The sequence below is a fragment of the Mytilus edulis genome, chromosome 7, assembly GCF_963676685.1.
Source record: "Mytilus edulis chromosome 7, xbMytEdul2.2, whole genome shotgun sequence".
In the NCBI taxonomy this organism is placed as follows: Eukaryota; Metazoa; Mollusca; class Bivalvia; order Mytilida; family Mytilidae; genus Mytilus; species Mytilus edulis.
In genome coordinates this window covers 56,679,320-56,688,364 of record NC_092350.1, presented here as the reverse complement: position 1 = coordinate 56,688,364, position 9,045 = coordinate 56,679,320, and positions in this window count along the sequence as shown.

Here is a 9,045-nt window from a genome sequence, read left to right as displayed (position 1 = left end):
TTGTGCACTTTCCGCCCAATAGTGTCCCAAATATGCTCGATATGGTTCAAATCCGGGCTACGATCTGGTCAAGGAAGATAAACAGAATTCCATTTAAACAATGGATCTTCCTCCACGATGCTTATGTCCAATTTTGGCGAGCTCTGCACTACATTGGATACGGATAACTGTGTGTCTGTTCATACGCAAACGTCCCTGAAATGGTCTTATCGCACAATAACCAGAAGGGATGATTCAATCTGGAACAATTATTGTTAAAAGGCTCCTGTATGCCCAGTCCTCTCTTTTTAGGATTGTATTGTATGCAATGGGATTCTTTCTGACTAAGCTTCATCATGCTTGATTTTCCCTAGCAGGTGGCATAGGGGGTCTTTTTGATCTCGGATAGTCTTTTATATCGTGTATTGCCTGATTTTTATTCTCTAAACGACTAATAGTGGAAAAGTGATGACCGACAATACGTACAGTTGTCACAGCGACATTCCTGCCTCTCTCATGCTGATAATCTGCCATCTTGCTGCGGTTAAGAGTTGTGGAGGACCTATTTCAAGGTGTCAATCACATAACTTTATAAACTTGGTTATTTAAAGTGTTGAAAACAATGAGGATAAAAACACATGTTTTGCTGTGTACGGGTACAGTAGCTGCATGTGCAGATAAGAGCTTATCGAGTCGATAATCATGATCATACTCAGGTGATATTTAGATAGTGTTTAACTAGTTCTATTTTAACAAATTATATCCGAAAAAAATAAAGAGTGTTTTTTTAATTTCAATTCGGTTATTTACCGGCTGGCATTCGCACAAAAGTTCTTTCGACATACCCTTGAAAAAGAAAATCAGCCAGTAATCAGCATTTTTTTATCAGTATTTACATAACACATTTTACAAAATACTTTTGTCCATGTGTATACATCTATTTTTATCAGACAACGCCCGCACGTGGACGAGGGTACTTATACCGTCTTTAAGGTTGTGGCGCTTGTATTGTCATTGATAAAGTTAACTGGTCTGTATGTAGTTTTACAATTATTCTTTTTTAACAATGCTGATTTTGGTTATCTGATACAACACCTCTGATATGAAAAAACTGTTGAAAGAATAAAAATTAGACTGTCTATTAAGTCTGTAAGTGTATACAGAACTTTAGGTTATATACCAGCTGGCATTCGCACTAAAGTTCTTTCATCTTCGTCGTTTTCCTTTCGACATACCCTTGAAAAAGAAAATTAGCCAGTAATCAGCATTCTTATTTATCAGTATTTACATAACACATTTTACAAACTCTTTTATCATGTTATTCGGATGGGGAAATTATGACTTTATATGACAAGAGTTTTTACTGACTCTGATATGTTGTTTTTTTTTGGTTTTCGCGTTCTTGTCTGACAGTTGAGTTTTTCATTATTTTTTTTAGTTCCTTTTGACACAAGAGTGCACACACAGAAATGTCTCGCCTTCTTTACTTATCCTTGAAACTATCTTGAAAGACCTAAATATAAAGCTTTATTACAACTGTCACATAAACTCAACATTAACCAAGAAAATGGAACATTGGTCAATAAACCATGAAAATGAGGTCAAGGTCAGATGAACCATGGCAGGCAGACATGTATAGCCAACAATTCTTCAATACAACAAATATAGTTGACTTATTGCTTATAAATAAAGAAAAACAGACCAAAACACAAACACTTAAAACTTAGCAATAGACCGTGAAAATGAGGTCAAGGTCAAATTCAACCTGCGTAACCGACATATATCTCCTAAAATATTTCCATACACCAAATATAGTTGACCTAATGCATATAGTATAAGAAAAACAGACCAAAACACAAAAATTAACTATAACCACTGAACCATGAACATGAGGTCAAGGTCAGATGACACCTGCCAGTTGGACATGTACACCTTACAGTCCTTCCATACACCGAATATACTAGCCCTGTTGCTTATAGTATCTGAGATATGGACTTGACCACGAAAACTTAACCTTGTTCACTGATCCATGAAATGAGGTCGAGGTCAAGTGAAAACTGTCTGACAGGCATGAGGACCTTGCAAGGTACGCACATACCAAATATAGTTATCCAATTACTTATAATAAAAGAGAATTTAACATTACCAAAAATCTTAACTATTTTTTCAAGTAGTCACTGAACCATGAAAATGAGGTCAAGGACATTGGACATGTGACTGACGGAAAGTTCGTAACATGAGGCATCTATATACAAAGTATGAAGCATCCAGGTCTTCTACCTTCTAAAATATAAAGCTTTTAAGAAGTGAGCTAACACCGCCGCCGCCGCCGTAGCCGCCGCCGCCGGATCACTATCCGAGCTTTCTGCAACAAAAGTTGCAGGCTCGACAAAAATTAAACATAGCACCTTTTGAAGTCTTACGCAAACGATGCGCCTGTTTTCCCTTCACAGGACATTCACTGATATATTGTAGACAAAACGCGCGTCTGGCGTAAATATAAAATTAAAATACTGGTATCTATGATGAGTTAAAACTTAAAATGCAACCACTAAGTCGATGCCACTGCTGGTAGAGATTTATTTCCTCGAGGGTATCACCATCCCAATTAATATAATCTTATAAATTAACACCCCTTTGAATTTTTGAAAAAAAACTAAGGTTTTTTTATACCAGGAATAAACTGTCTTACCTGTATTTGACAAAACTGCTAGGAATGTTTGGTCCCAATGATCTTCAATTTCGTCCTTTTTTTGGGCCTTTCAACCATTATTTTGTTTCGAGCGTTTCTAATGAGTCTTTTGTAGACGAAACGCGCGTCTGGTATTTATGATGAGTTTTTTTTTTTTTGTTATGCCGCTGCTGGCTGACCCCCCTAATTTTTGACATTTTTTTCAAATATTGAGGTCTAGTTTCAGATTTTTGAACATAGCACCCTTAAATACCTAGCACAAAAGAAGCGCCAATTTATCCTCTACAAGACCTATATATATAGTCATACCCCGTGACACCCCTCATTATTTTTCTCTAGAAGTCCTAGAATAGGCCGACCCCCCTAATTTTTTGACATTTTTTTCAAATTTTGAGCTCTAGTTTCAGATTTTTGAACATAGCACCCTTCTATACCTAGCGCAAAAGAAGCGCCTGTTTCTCCTCTACAAGACCTATATAGTCATATCCCGTGATACCCCCATTATTTTTCTCTAGAACTCCTGGAATAGGCCGACCCTACCCCCATTTTTTGGACAAATTTTTCGAATTTTGAGCTCTTGTTTCAGATTTTTGAACATAGCGCCCTTCGACACCTAGCGCAAAAGAAGCGCCTGTTTCTCCTCTACAAGACCTATATAGTCATATCCCGTGACACCCCTCATTATTTTTCTCTAGAAGTCCTAGAATAGGCCGACCCCCCCTAATTTTTTGACATTTTTTTCAAATTTTGAGCTCTAGTTTCAGATTTTTGATCATAGCGCCCTTCGATACCTAGCACAAAAGAAGCGCCTGTTTCTCTTCTACAAGACCTATATAGTCATATTCCGTGACACCCCCCATTATTTTTCTCTAGAACTCCTGGAATAGGCCGACCCTACCCCAATTTTCTGGACAAATTTTTCGAATTTTGAGCTCTAGTTTCAGATTTTTTTAACATGGCGCCCTTCGATACCTAGCGCAAAAGAAGCGCCTGTTTCTCTTCTACAAGACCTATATAGTCATACCCCGTGACACCCCTCATTATTTTTCTTTAGAAGTCCTAGAATAGGCCGACCCCCTTATTTTTGGCAATTTTTTTCGAATTTTGAGCTCTAGTTTCATATTTTTGAACATAGCGCTCTTCGATACCTAGCGCAAAAGAAGCGCCTGTTTCTCGTCTACAAGACCTATATAGTCATATCCCGTGATATCCCCCATTATTTTTCTCTAGAACTCCTGGAATAGGCCGACTCTACCCCCATTTTTTGGACAAACTTTTCGAATTTTAAGCTCTACTTTCAGATTTTTGAACATAGCGCCCTTCGATACCTAGCGCCAAAGACGCGCCTGTTTCTCCTCTACAAGATCTATATAGTCAAACTCCGTGACACCCCCCATTATTTTTCTCTAGAACTCCTGGAATAGGCCGACCCTACCCCCATTTTTTTGACAAATTTTTCGAATTTTGAGCTCTAGTTTCAGATGTTTGAACATAGCGCCCTTCAATACCTAGCGCCAAAGTAGCGCCTGTTTCTCCTCTACAAGACCTATATAGTCATTTTCCGTGACACTCCTCATTATTATTCTCTAGAAGTCCTGGAATAGGCCGACCCCCCTATTTTTTTGACATTTTTTTCAAATTTTGAGCTCTAGTTTCAGATTTTTGAACATAGCGCCCTTCGATACCTAGCGCAAAAGAAGCGCCTGTATCTCCTCTACAAGACCTTTATAGTCATATTCCGTGACACCACCCATTATTTGTCTCTAGAACTCCTGGAAAAAGCCGACCCTACCCCCATTTTTTGGAAAAAAAATTCGAATTTTGAGCTCTAGTTTCAGATTTTTGAACATAGCGCCCTTTGATACCTAGCGCAAAAGAAGCGCCTGTTTCTCTTCTACAAGACCTATATAGTCATATCCCGTGACACTCCTCATTATTTTTCTCTAGAAGTCCTAGAATAGGCCAACCCCCCACTTAATTTTTTGACATTTTTTTCAAATTTTGAGCTCTAGTTTCAGATGTTTGATCATAGCGCCCTTCGATACTAGCGCAAAAGAAGCGCCTGTTTCTCCTATACAAGACTTATATAGTCATATCCCGTGACACCTCCCATTATTTTTCTCTAGAACTCCTGGAATTGGCCGATCCTACCCCCATTTTCTGGACAAATATTTCGAATTTTGAGCTCTAGTTTCAGATTTTTGAACATAGCGCCCTTTGATACCTAGCGCAAAAGAAGCGCCTGTGTCTCTTCTATAAGACCTATATAGTCATACCCCGTGACACCCCTCATTATTTTTCTTTAGAAGTCCTAGAATAGGCCGACCCCCTCTAATTTTTTGACATTTTTTTCAAATTTTGAGCTCTAGTTTCAGGTTTTTGAACATAGCACCCTTCGATACCTAGCGCAAAAGAAGCGCCTGTTTGTCCTCTACAAGACCTATATAGTCATATCCCGTGACACTCCTCATTATTTTTCTCTAGAAGTCCTAGAATAGGCCAACCCCCCCTTAATTTTTTGACATTTTTTTCAAATTTTGAGCTCTAGTTTCAGATTTTTGATCATAGCGCCCTTCGATACCTAGCGCAAAAGAAGCGCCTATTTCTCCTCTACAAGACCTATATAGTCATATCCCGTGACACCCCCCATTATTTTTCTCTAGAACTCCTGGAATTGGCCGACCCTACCCCCATTTTCTGGACAAATATTTCGAATTTTGAGCTCTAGTTTCAGATTTTTGAACATAGCGCCCTTTGATACCTAGCGCAAAAGAAGCGCCTTTGTCTCTTCTATAAGACCTATATAGTCATACCCTGTAACACCCCTCATTATTTTTCTTTAGAAGTCCTAGAATAGGCCGACCCCCTCTAATTTTTTGACATTTTTTTCAAATTTTGAGCTCTAGTTTCAGGTTTTTGAACATAGCGCCCTTCGATACCTAGCGCAAAAGAAGCGCCTGTTTCTCCTCTACAAGACCTATATAGTAATACCCCGTGACACCCCCAATTATTTTTCTCTTGAACTCCTGGAATAGGCCGACCCCCCTAATTTTTTGTCATTTTTTTCAAATTTTGAGCTCTAGTTTCAGATTTTTGAACATAGCGCCCTTTGATACCTAGCGCAAAAGAAGCGCCTGTTTCTCCTCTACAAGACCTATATAGTCATTACCCGTGACACCCCCAATTATTTTTCTCTTGAAACCCTGGAATAGGCCGACCCCCCTAATTTTTTGACATTTGTTTAAAATTTTGAGCTCTAAATTAAACAATAACATAAAAGGTGCTATAATTTACAGGGTAGGACTACTTTTACGTTCTGAATTGAAGTGGGTGCATTGGTTGCCCTACATCTACAAATAATCCGTTGATAGATGCAGAGTTATTGTGGTACTGAATATTAGCCTAAAAGGTTATGCGACTTGTTAAATCAATGGATTGGATAAAACCCATTTCAAAATTGAGTTAAAATTTTCTGCCTTTTTGAATACTTTTTTAATTAACGGCCGTTGTTGTCTTATTCTGTTTTTTGGTTTCTCGATATATCGCCTTATTGTTCGCTGGCTTATTGTTCGCTAGCTATTGTTCGCTAGCTTCTGCCTGGTCATTTTTTTTACACAAATTGAACCGTAAATTTTCTCGTTTCAATTGTTTTACATTTGTCATTTCGGAGCCTTTTATAGCTGACTATGCGGTATGGGCTTTGATCATCGTTGAAGGCCGTATGGTGACCTCATTTGGTAATTTCTGTGTCATTTGGTCTATTGTGGAGAGTTGTCCATTGGCAATAATACCATCATGACCCGGAAGGTTATACGGATGGGGTATTGAAAAAACCAGTTTTACATTTATTCTTTATTTACAATTCATGAAAAAGGCTGGTTAGCAAAACTCCGAAAGCTCGTAAACACTCTTTCACATCCTTCTTATATGTCTGTTTTAGTTAGGATTCTGTCATTCAGCGGTTGTCTTCTTCTTTTTTTATTGTTTAAGTTATTTCAAATAATGACATTTCAGTGTTCTTTTAGCAGACTTAAAACTATCGGTTTTGCTCATTGTTGAAGGCCGTACAGTGACATGCAGTTGCTAACATTCACCACCTGTAACAATCTTTGGTACTTCTATGCATTCACTATTGCCGATATTGTCACTTTTATGAATGTGATGTTGCATAGCCAGTCAATCATGTTTCAAGGAGCCATTAGAACAGAAAACAAGCACTCACATGTGCAAGACTCAACTGGCAAGGCTTACATACTAGTAGTATTTATTTTATTTTTTGGCAGAACTGCATGTGTTTGATTGCTAGCTCTATTGTACAATTTGACCCAATCTCCTTAATAAACGTAAAAGTTTGCCATCTGTGAATTTCTTGTGGCAAGTCATCAGAGTATGGGATATCATTATGTTATTAAGTACTCATTGGCAATAGAACCAATAATGTCTTCCGTCAAGTAAATTACAAAAATACCGTGCAAGTTTAATGAAAAGCATTGGCTTAATATCCTCCGGGAATCAGTCACTGCAATGTGTGTTAAGGAGTTGAGTACTGTTTATCAATATTTTTGTCGAATACACCCTGCCATTATGATTAACCACCTGTTGGTTTAACTAACAACCAGTGTTATATAAATAATGCATGATTTTAACAATACTTTGTTTCTTTTATGTTTTTTCTCCTTTTCTTCATTTTTTGTCAGCCCGTCATCGCTAGGAAGGAAATGTTTCCATGTTGTTTACGGCCCTGTATAGATACAATAACTAACATTCTCCTTTTCTTCATTTTTTGTCAGCCCGTCATCGCTAGGAAGGAAATGTTTCCATGTTGTTTACGGCCCTGTATAGATACAATAACTAACATTGTAAATGCCAGACTCGCGTTGGCTACAAAACACTCATCAGGAACGCTCGTGTCAAAACCAAAATTTAGATACATGTATATGAATATTTAATAGCATGTAAAATAAATACTGTACAAAAAAATACAATATACATAAAAAATATCAGGGTTAGAATTGATACCCTTTTAAAACAAGTCATATTCCTTACATAAAATACAAAATTTTAGTTTTAAAACTTTACAACAATCTCATTTCACATATAGCTTATTTTTAAAAAAATCGGAATCCTGTTGTGTACATTTTACCTAACCAATATTTACTTACGGATCAAAATGAAGAAAAAACAAGCACCTTTAGTAAGTAGCAATGTGGTTTTTTTTTTTCTTTTTTTTTTCTTTTTTTCGTAAGACGCCAACTCTGTGAGACAAAAAGTTACAATAATTCAATTGGTGTTAAATGTTCATCTCTTGGACTTTTTATGACCGCCAGTAGAACACTTGATAAAATGGAAATTTTGTTTGGCTGTGCAGGAAGCTTAAATTTAAAGCCAATTTCGGTCAGACAGAGGACTATAAAGAGCAACGTATGTAGAATATGTTACATAACGTTTTTGCATTTAACAAACCCTTTCAAAATATCATTTGGAGTGTCGTAAGGTCACCTGTTGCAATGATAAATATCTGTCCCTATTCAATATACCATAATTTCCCACTCTTCACCGTATTCTTCTTCTTTCGTTACAGAAGACCATCAACGTATTGTACTTTCCAGCGCATGTCTGGTAAATGTTTCCGAAATAAATTGATAAGGATAATCTTTAAATCTTTATCATTTGAATGACAATATGCCACTGTAGTCAATTGACTGATGATGGTTGCTGTTTATTGTATTTTTGTTTGTTTGTTTAATTTTATAAGTATACACTAGGTCGTTGAATGATATTTAGCATTATTTTAGATTTTGCTATTCTAATATCTTTACTGAATACTGAATGTAATGGGGATTCTTCATTAATCTCTATTTGTTGTGCTCTTGTCTAAATTACATGCAGCTTAAAAGGGTTGGAAGACTAGTCAATAACGTTCTCATGATATACTAGTATTTGGATCAAGGCAAGTAGAACCTCGAATCTATATTTACACCGATTATCAATCAGCAATTTAATGACAAGATTACAACATATTTTGTTTCAATTTATTGATATGAACTATAGCTATTTGTAGGAAATTGTAATTAATGTCAGTTACATTCTTTTTACTTCAAATATGTACTGTTTTAGGTAAGAATATTTAAATGTTTCTATACAATCATCTACTTATAAGAACATTTGACAGAAAAAAAGTGAATATCAAACAAGTTGCGAGTAACTGGTTACTTTTCTAATAAAATAAAGGCAACAGTAGTATACCGCTGTTCAAAACTCGTAAATCTATGGACACAAAACAAAATCGGGGTAACAAATCAAAACGGAGGGAAACTATATTCTCTTGCTTAACTCACAGTCGAATCGTACGAGACTTCATAAGACACTTCATG